Source organism: Pygoscelis adeliae, unplaced genomic scaffold (assembly GCF_000699105.1).
Source record: "Pygoscelis adeliae isolate BGI_AS28 unplaced genomic scaffold, ASM69910v1 Scaffold66, whole genome shotgun sequence".
In the NCBI taxonomy this organism is placed as follows: domain Eukaryota; kingdom Metazoa; phylum Chordata; class Aves; order Sphenisciformes; family Spheniscidae; genus Pygoscelis; species Pygoscelis adeliae.
The window spans coordinates 7,774,963-7,781,326 of NW_008825167.1; the positions used below are offsets into that span (position 1 = coordinate 7,774,963).

Sequence of the window (6,364 nt, forward strand, 5' to 3'; positions counted from 1 at the left end):
GGCACACGAGTTTGAGGTAACTACTTTCAAAACCTGTCTTGCGCATGTACACGGCAAGATACCTCTACTAGCATGAATGACTGTACAATGACCCAACACACAGTTGTAATGTTTGCTAGTGTACCAGTCCACTTAGTCATAAACGTATTTCTTTTTTATCACAGAAAGGATTGTATTGTATTTTCATTCAAATACACTGTATGAGCGCAAACCCACTTCTTCCAGTGCTACAGGTGCCCGCATGTTCTGTACAATATTTTTGCTCTTGAATGCCTCAGTTCTGTAGCAAGAAATGGAGTTAAAGTGTCAGGATCAATTGTTCACATATTTTTCAGTTTATTGGTAATGAATGTGGGTGACGATATTCTCTTTCTACTGTTAGTTATATATGCTGAGCAATAGACTGCAACTTCAGAGAAATGTGATTAATTCTAATGGCAAGCTGAAAAGTGTTCATAGAAGTGGCAACAATTCTGAATTGTACTACTAGATGGAAAAAACAAAGTTGGGGTGAATAATCCTGGTTTAAATAATTTGGTTGCCTTTGTTATAAATAACTTCGTAAAGATTGATTAGAAAGAGAGACTGAATTAGATCGCTTGCATTTGTAGGAGGAAAGCATTCCCGTTGTTATCATAGCTTTGTACTAGAGATCAAGGTAAGGGATTCTTTGGAGTTGTATGATATGACAAATTTGTATGAACCTCTATCATGGTATTTAACAAAAATGTGATTTGGATTTTCTGATTTCTGAGACTGCTGGATTCTGGAGGCACCTAGGTTTAGCACATTTGGTCTAAGAAGTTCTCATGGGACCTGTACAGAGTTTCTCATGAATGCTTAAGAAATTTTGTAGCATGATCTAGTGGATGCAGTTTCAGAGTTATGTATGTAGGTCCTTTTCTCAGGAGCTGCTTATGTGTTTTGAATTAAGGGATCATGGACGAGATGCACATTCAGTGTTGAAATGTGGAACCAAAAGACAGCACATTTCTTCACAGAATGGTGAGCTGAAGAGCTTGTCATTATCTTAATTATCTTTCTGGTACTATAAATCAAAGTACTGTAGGAAAAACAGGGCTGAAGGGGTTGTCTAGCTCAAGCCTCTGTCCTGAGGTTAGGATGTACTTCTGTGTGTATGTCTGACAGGTGTTTGTTTAGCATGTTCTGCAATGAGAATCCTTAATCCACCTTAAACCATCTGAAGTCCTTTGCTGTTCTTACATTTAGAATGTGTTTCCTAACAGCTGCGGTGTTTCTTGCTGTGATTTAGGCCTGTTACTTAAATCTTGTGCTCCTCTCTAGTTCATTGCAACAGCCTAGATAGGAACCTCCAGCCCTTACTTATAATGTCTTCATGGTCTCCTCCAAAATATTTGGATTTTCTCAGTTGGGTAGAACTCGGTCACAGCTCTCCTGTTTTATCAATGATGTTTAAACCATAAGGTTGTTTTTGGGGGCGGGGGGAAATGCCACTATTTCTGTCCTTGGTTGCCAACCCTTCCAAGTGAACCGAGCAGTCTGAATCCCAAGAGCCCTATTTAGAGAAGCTAAACTGAGAGCTGGAATGGGTTTGCAGAAGTGCTTAGGGTCCCTCTGCAACCCCTGGAGAAGGCATTTCATGCAGGCTCTACGCACCGTATTTCAGAAACTTTTGTCCCTTCCCATTAGCTACAGGGAAGCTGATTGCCTAGGCATTCTCAGGAGCCAGACCCAACCCTGGGCATTTCAACACCCAAATTAAACATCTGTAGTGGGAGGTCTGATCTCCCTGTTCTTCTGTGCTGCAGGCTCTGGCATTACAAAAATCAATAGCTGAATGGGAAAATAAGTTAACAAATATCCTCCAGTGGAAGCAGTATACTTTAATATTGTTCAGTTTTGTGACTTTTAAATTATCTTTTCTTTTATTTTTGTCTGTGCAGTTCCATTTTTTCCATATTCCATAGGCGCAAATTCATCAGCATTGCAACAGACACTCTTGCTATCTGACAGCCTCTTTGCTGTAATACCAAACCTACACAATGCTTGACGGGAAATGTTCTGAGAGGATGAATTAAAGAATAAACATAAAACAATGCTGTGGCTTGGAATTCAGTGGAAATGTCAGCTGAATGCTGATTATAAACATTGTATCTCTCTTAAACTGTTCCTAGGTAGATAGGGAGTCAAGGTAGGGAGATAGAAAGAAAGAATAAAATTAAATATATAACAGCTGATAGGTGCTGAAAATGAACTCAGCTGTATGACAGCTTAGCTTTTATGATTGAAAAATAGGCTTTCTTTCATGCATTTTTTAAATTTTTATTGTGAACCTGTGCAGCCTCATACTTCTATTCCAAGCTTAGGAGTAAGCTTTCAAGGAATTAATTGAGAGCAGTGAGAAAGAAGAATCTGGGCCATACTGTGTTGGTTATTGTTGCTTAGGTTGAAAATAATTTATAATTCACAATTTTTTTTTCAGGAAATGTGTTGTCAGCTCTTCAGATGTAGGAAGACAAAGTATGCTATGATGCTTTTATTGAGCCAGTAAAGGGCTGTGTGCTGAAGAGTGTCCACCATAAATATGTCATGCCTCATAGGGCTAAACACTGTAATAGAAGAGCATTATTATAATGAGAAACTTATTAATAAAACCCTGCCATAATATGACATGCTTTTTCTTGATTGTGCTTTTTTTCATAAGTGCACTCAAAATAATTCCATAGGGGAAGAAAAACAGGAGCTCAGAAAAAGTGGTTTAAGTAAGCTGATTAAAATACCTATTGCATTTGCAAGCTAAACCTTGGCCTTAGTGACTCTCTGAATTACTAGGGGCCTGACAGGAGAGGGGAAAAAAAAAGCCACTGCGATGAAACCATATGCTAGTGAATAATCCAAATGCTGGTACTTCATCCTCTGGGCTGAGTAGGTCCAGCAGGTTCCTGTTCCCTGTTTTGGGGGTGACAGAAGGTGGTAAGTCCATGCCACAGTGACCCTCTAGTCCTGCCTTTTCTGTATTCCCGATTTGCTTCCCCATGCCTCCTCTGACAACTGAAATCTGGAGAAATTACATATCCCAGCCTTCTAGAACACAAAGGTGAGGAACCTTATTTGCAAACATAGTGATTATTTCAGTTGTTTGGTTTTTTTTTTCTATTAAGGAAACTCATTATGTGACCTTCATTCTTGGCCAATGTAGATCCTGAGTTTCAGATGCATCAAGATTTTTGGAGCAAACGTATGTAAAGCATCTTTGAAGGTCTCTTTTTCAAAAAACAGACACTGAGTTTTCTGGTACCGGAAAATGGTAATGATTCTAGCTTAACACTTCTGCATTTTTAAGGATGGGAGGCTGGGCTGGAGTGGCCCTACAGCATGGGAAGATGAATAGTAGCTAGAGGTAGTTAGATCCTCTGTGATTCTTTTGGACACACTAAACAGAAATCTTTGTGGAGCAATATTTGAACAGTTACTGGGCCTGAATGCATTTCTAATTTTGAGTGATTTTACTACTTCTGAAGTTGACTGTTAGAGAGAGGAGGCGTTTCCAAATATGGTGAAATCTGTAGAGCAAGTATGCATTTTTAAGCATCCCTTTCAGCTTTTATGTATTGCAGATAATGCCATTTGTACAGCAGAAAACATATGAAATCACTTTGAAAATTGAAGAGTAACAAACTTAGGGAAGTTTTATAGGGCAATTATACAACACCAGGAAGTCTTTTATTACATTTACATGAAAAAACCTCCTGGTGTACTTGCAGTATTTCTCCTGTCAATCAGTAGCTCTAGGCTTTGGATGCTCTTTTAAGCAAGGTATCTGTTTTCAAAGGAGGGGATGGAAATGTTGCTTGGCTGAGTGGATCAAAATACTTCATAATAAAGGTAGTTTTAATTCAATGAGAAGCAAGAATTTATCATAGAGCATAGTGTTTTCTTCTGTCCTGACTCCTTATGAGCAAATTTAATAGCCCAGACCTGCAGCGTTTGTGACCTACTCTGTGAAGTAGAGGCTGGGCAGTAAGATGTGATCACTTGGTAAATGCAGTGTAGTATCACATGTGTCTACTCACTGGCCATGTAACGATAGGTGACAGGATTTGAAAATGTAAACTGTCTGGGCTCAGTTGTATTCCAGCTTCCCTCTCATTTGTTATTTTTTTTTCATGGCTCTTTCTTGTAGCACATGTGCTGTAAACTGTGCTTGTTTTTGAAGACTGGGCATAAGATTGGATATTAGGAAAAATTTCTTCACCAAAAGGGTTGTCAAGCACTAGAACAGGCTGCCCAGGGAAGTGGTTGAGCTACCATCCCTGGAGGTATTTAAAAGACGTGTAGACGTGGTGCTTAGGGACATGGTTTAGTGGTGGACTTGGCAGTGCTAGGTTAATGGTTGGACTCGATGGTCTTAAGAGTCTTTTCCAACCTAAACGATTCTATGATTCTGTGATAAAGAAATGACTATGAAGTTAGACAAATGTTTCAAATAGTGGTTGTCTTCATTGAGCTACATCAGACATTTGAGTCTAATCATATATAGGAATGCAAAATGTTCTGCGGCATATTTTCATTTTGTCACATTTTGAATATCTTCTTCCTCTTACACATTGAGGAAAGCAGAACAGAAATAACTCTCTTGATGAGCTACGCAGTTTTAACAAAGACTTGAGCGAGTCAGCCACACAAAACTAGATGGCAGGGGAAACTGAAAAAATTATTCTTAACAATCCCTTGTAAGATGAAAAGAGTGATGGAAGGGAGTGTCTGTCTCCTGCTGGATGCTTTATATGTTCAGAAATTTATCTTTCTAACTTGCTTTTTCCATTCCTGCAAGTGTTATCCTAGCATTCCTGAATGAGAAACAAACCAGTTTATGTGGTAGCTGTAAAGAAGAAGGAAGAAAATATCTAGGTCAATCTCTGTTGACATGTGTTTATACGACGCAGTTCAAAGCTTCAGAAAAATTCCATGAGAGATTTGACTATGTAAATATCTGTTAGTTGCCAGATTTGAAAATGAGGCAAATGCAACAGGTCAAATCATGAAGCATTAACATGGTTCTTTTAAACGAGCTCCAAATGGGAAAACTTCAACTTGACCATAAATGGATTGGAATATCTTATTGTATTAAATCTCCTTTCCTGTCTTGTGTGCTTTTCACAAATCCTAAAAATGTTGCTTAAAAATCCATGTTTCCTCTGGAATGATTTCTGCTGAATTACATTAAGTTTTTGAGGGAGGAAGAAAAAACCCCACACTAGTTTTGTGTTGAAGCTGCAATTAGCATAAAGCTGTAGCCTTTCTTCAAAGTAAGGTAAGGCTTTCAGCTGCATAAAGCGTATTCTGATATTCTTAATAATGCAGAGGCAGGACGCTCTGAGGTGAGAAAAAGGAAAATCAGTTACAGTGAAAATGTAAGTAAATCAGCTAGTCCAGGGCTGTTGTATTTTTGCATTTATCAGCAGTCTTGTTAAAAACAAAATTTCAGACAACATTTTTAGTGGTTAAGTCCTCACCAGAGTATGTAAAGGTTCTACAATCTGATCTCATTTGTTAAAATACAAAATCAGTTTCTCAGTACGGTATGCATGAAAATTGTTTTTGTAGCCTTGGATGACTCTGTATATGCTTTTGTGTACACGAAGACTACAAAACTAAAGGTTTTAGTTCAGCTGTGCACTTCTGAAATAGGTTTTTATTATTTTTTTAATCCATTGTCCTCATTAAGTGAAATAATCTGTGGGTTTTATTTAGATTTATTTTATAAAAGTGTAGGAATAATTTTATAAGCTTGGAAAGTATTATATTTAGAAAAAAATTGTATGAATGTATACTTCATACAGGGGAAAAAATAAGAAATTACCATTTTCTTTAGGTTCCTAGGTCACACAGATTTCTTAGGTATTTGAAACTGGTATTTATTTTATATAATTTCTTCACATTGCATAAGAATTATGGTAGTTTTTGGATGCTATTTTAAAAATAATTTGCAGAGAAGTGTCTCACCTGCTCAGAGACTATTCATCAGTTTAGAAGAGAGTGTTAATTTTATACCGGATCCCCAACACCCAGCAGCACACGGCACAGCTGCCCTGTCACCAGTGGCAGGGTTACTCATGAATGCAGCCTCCTACCTTATTTCTGTTAAGTACCATTTACTTGCACAAGAAGTTCCCTCGAAATTATTCATGTGAGGAAGTAAATGCCACTCATCTTGATTAAGGTGCCCACAGTGACATCAGTAGAGACAAGACATTCACGGCTGGATAGGGATAACGCTAACCGAACAGGTTACAGTACTGATTAGTTTGCTGGTTAAGTAAAGAAGGGATGTGTGTATGTAGACAAACCACGCTACATGCGTACCACTCTGCAGGTTGCC

General features: G+C 38.1%; 1 protein-coding gene across 1 annotated transcript in view; it reads left to right on the top strand.

Moving 5' to 3' along the window:
• The window catches only part of DOK7 (docking protein 7), a 68,855-nt gene that overhangs the window by 53,695 nt on the left and 8,796 nt on the right, over positions 1-6,364 (top strand). The gene's annotated exons all lie outside the window — the stretch shown is intronic.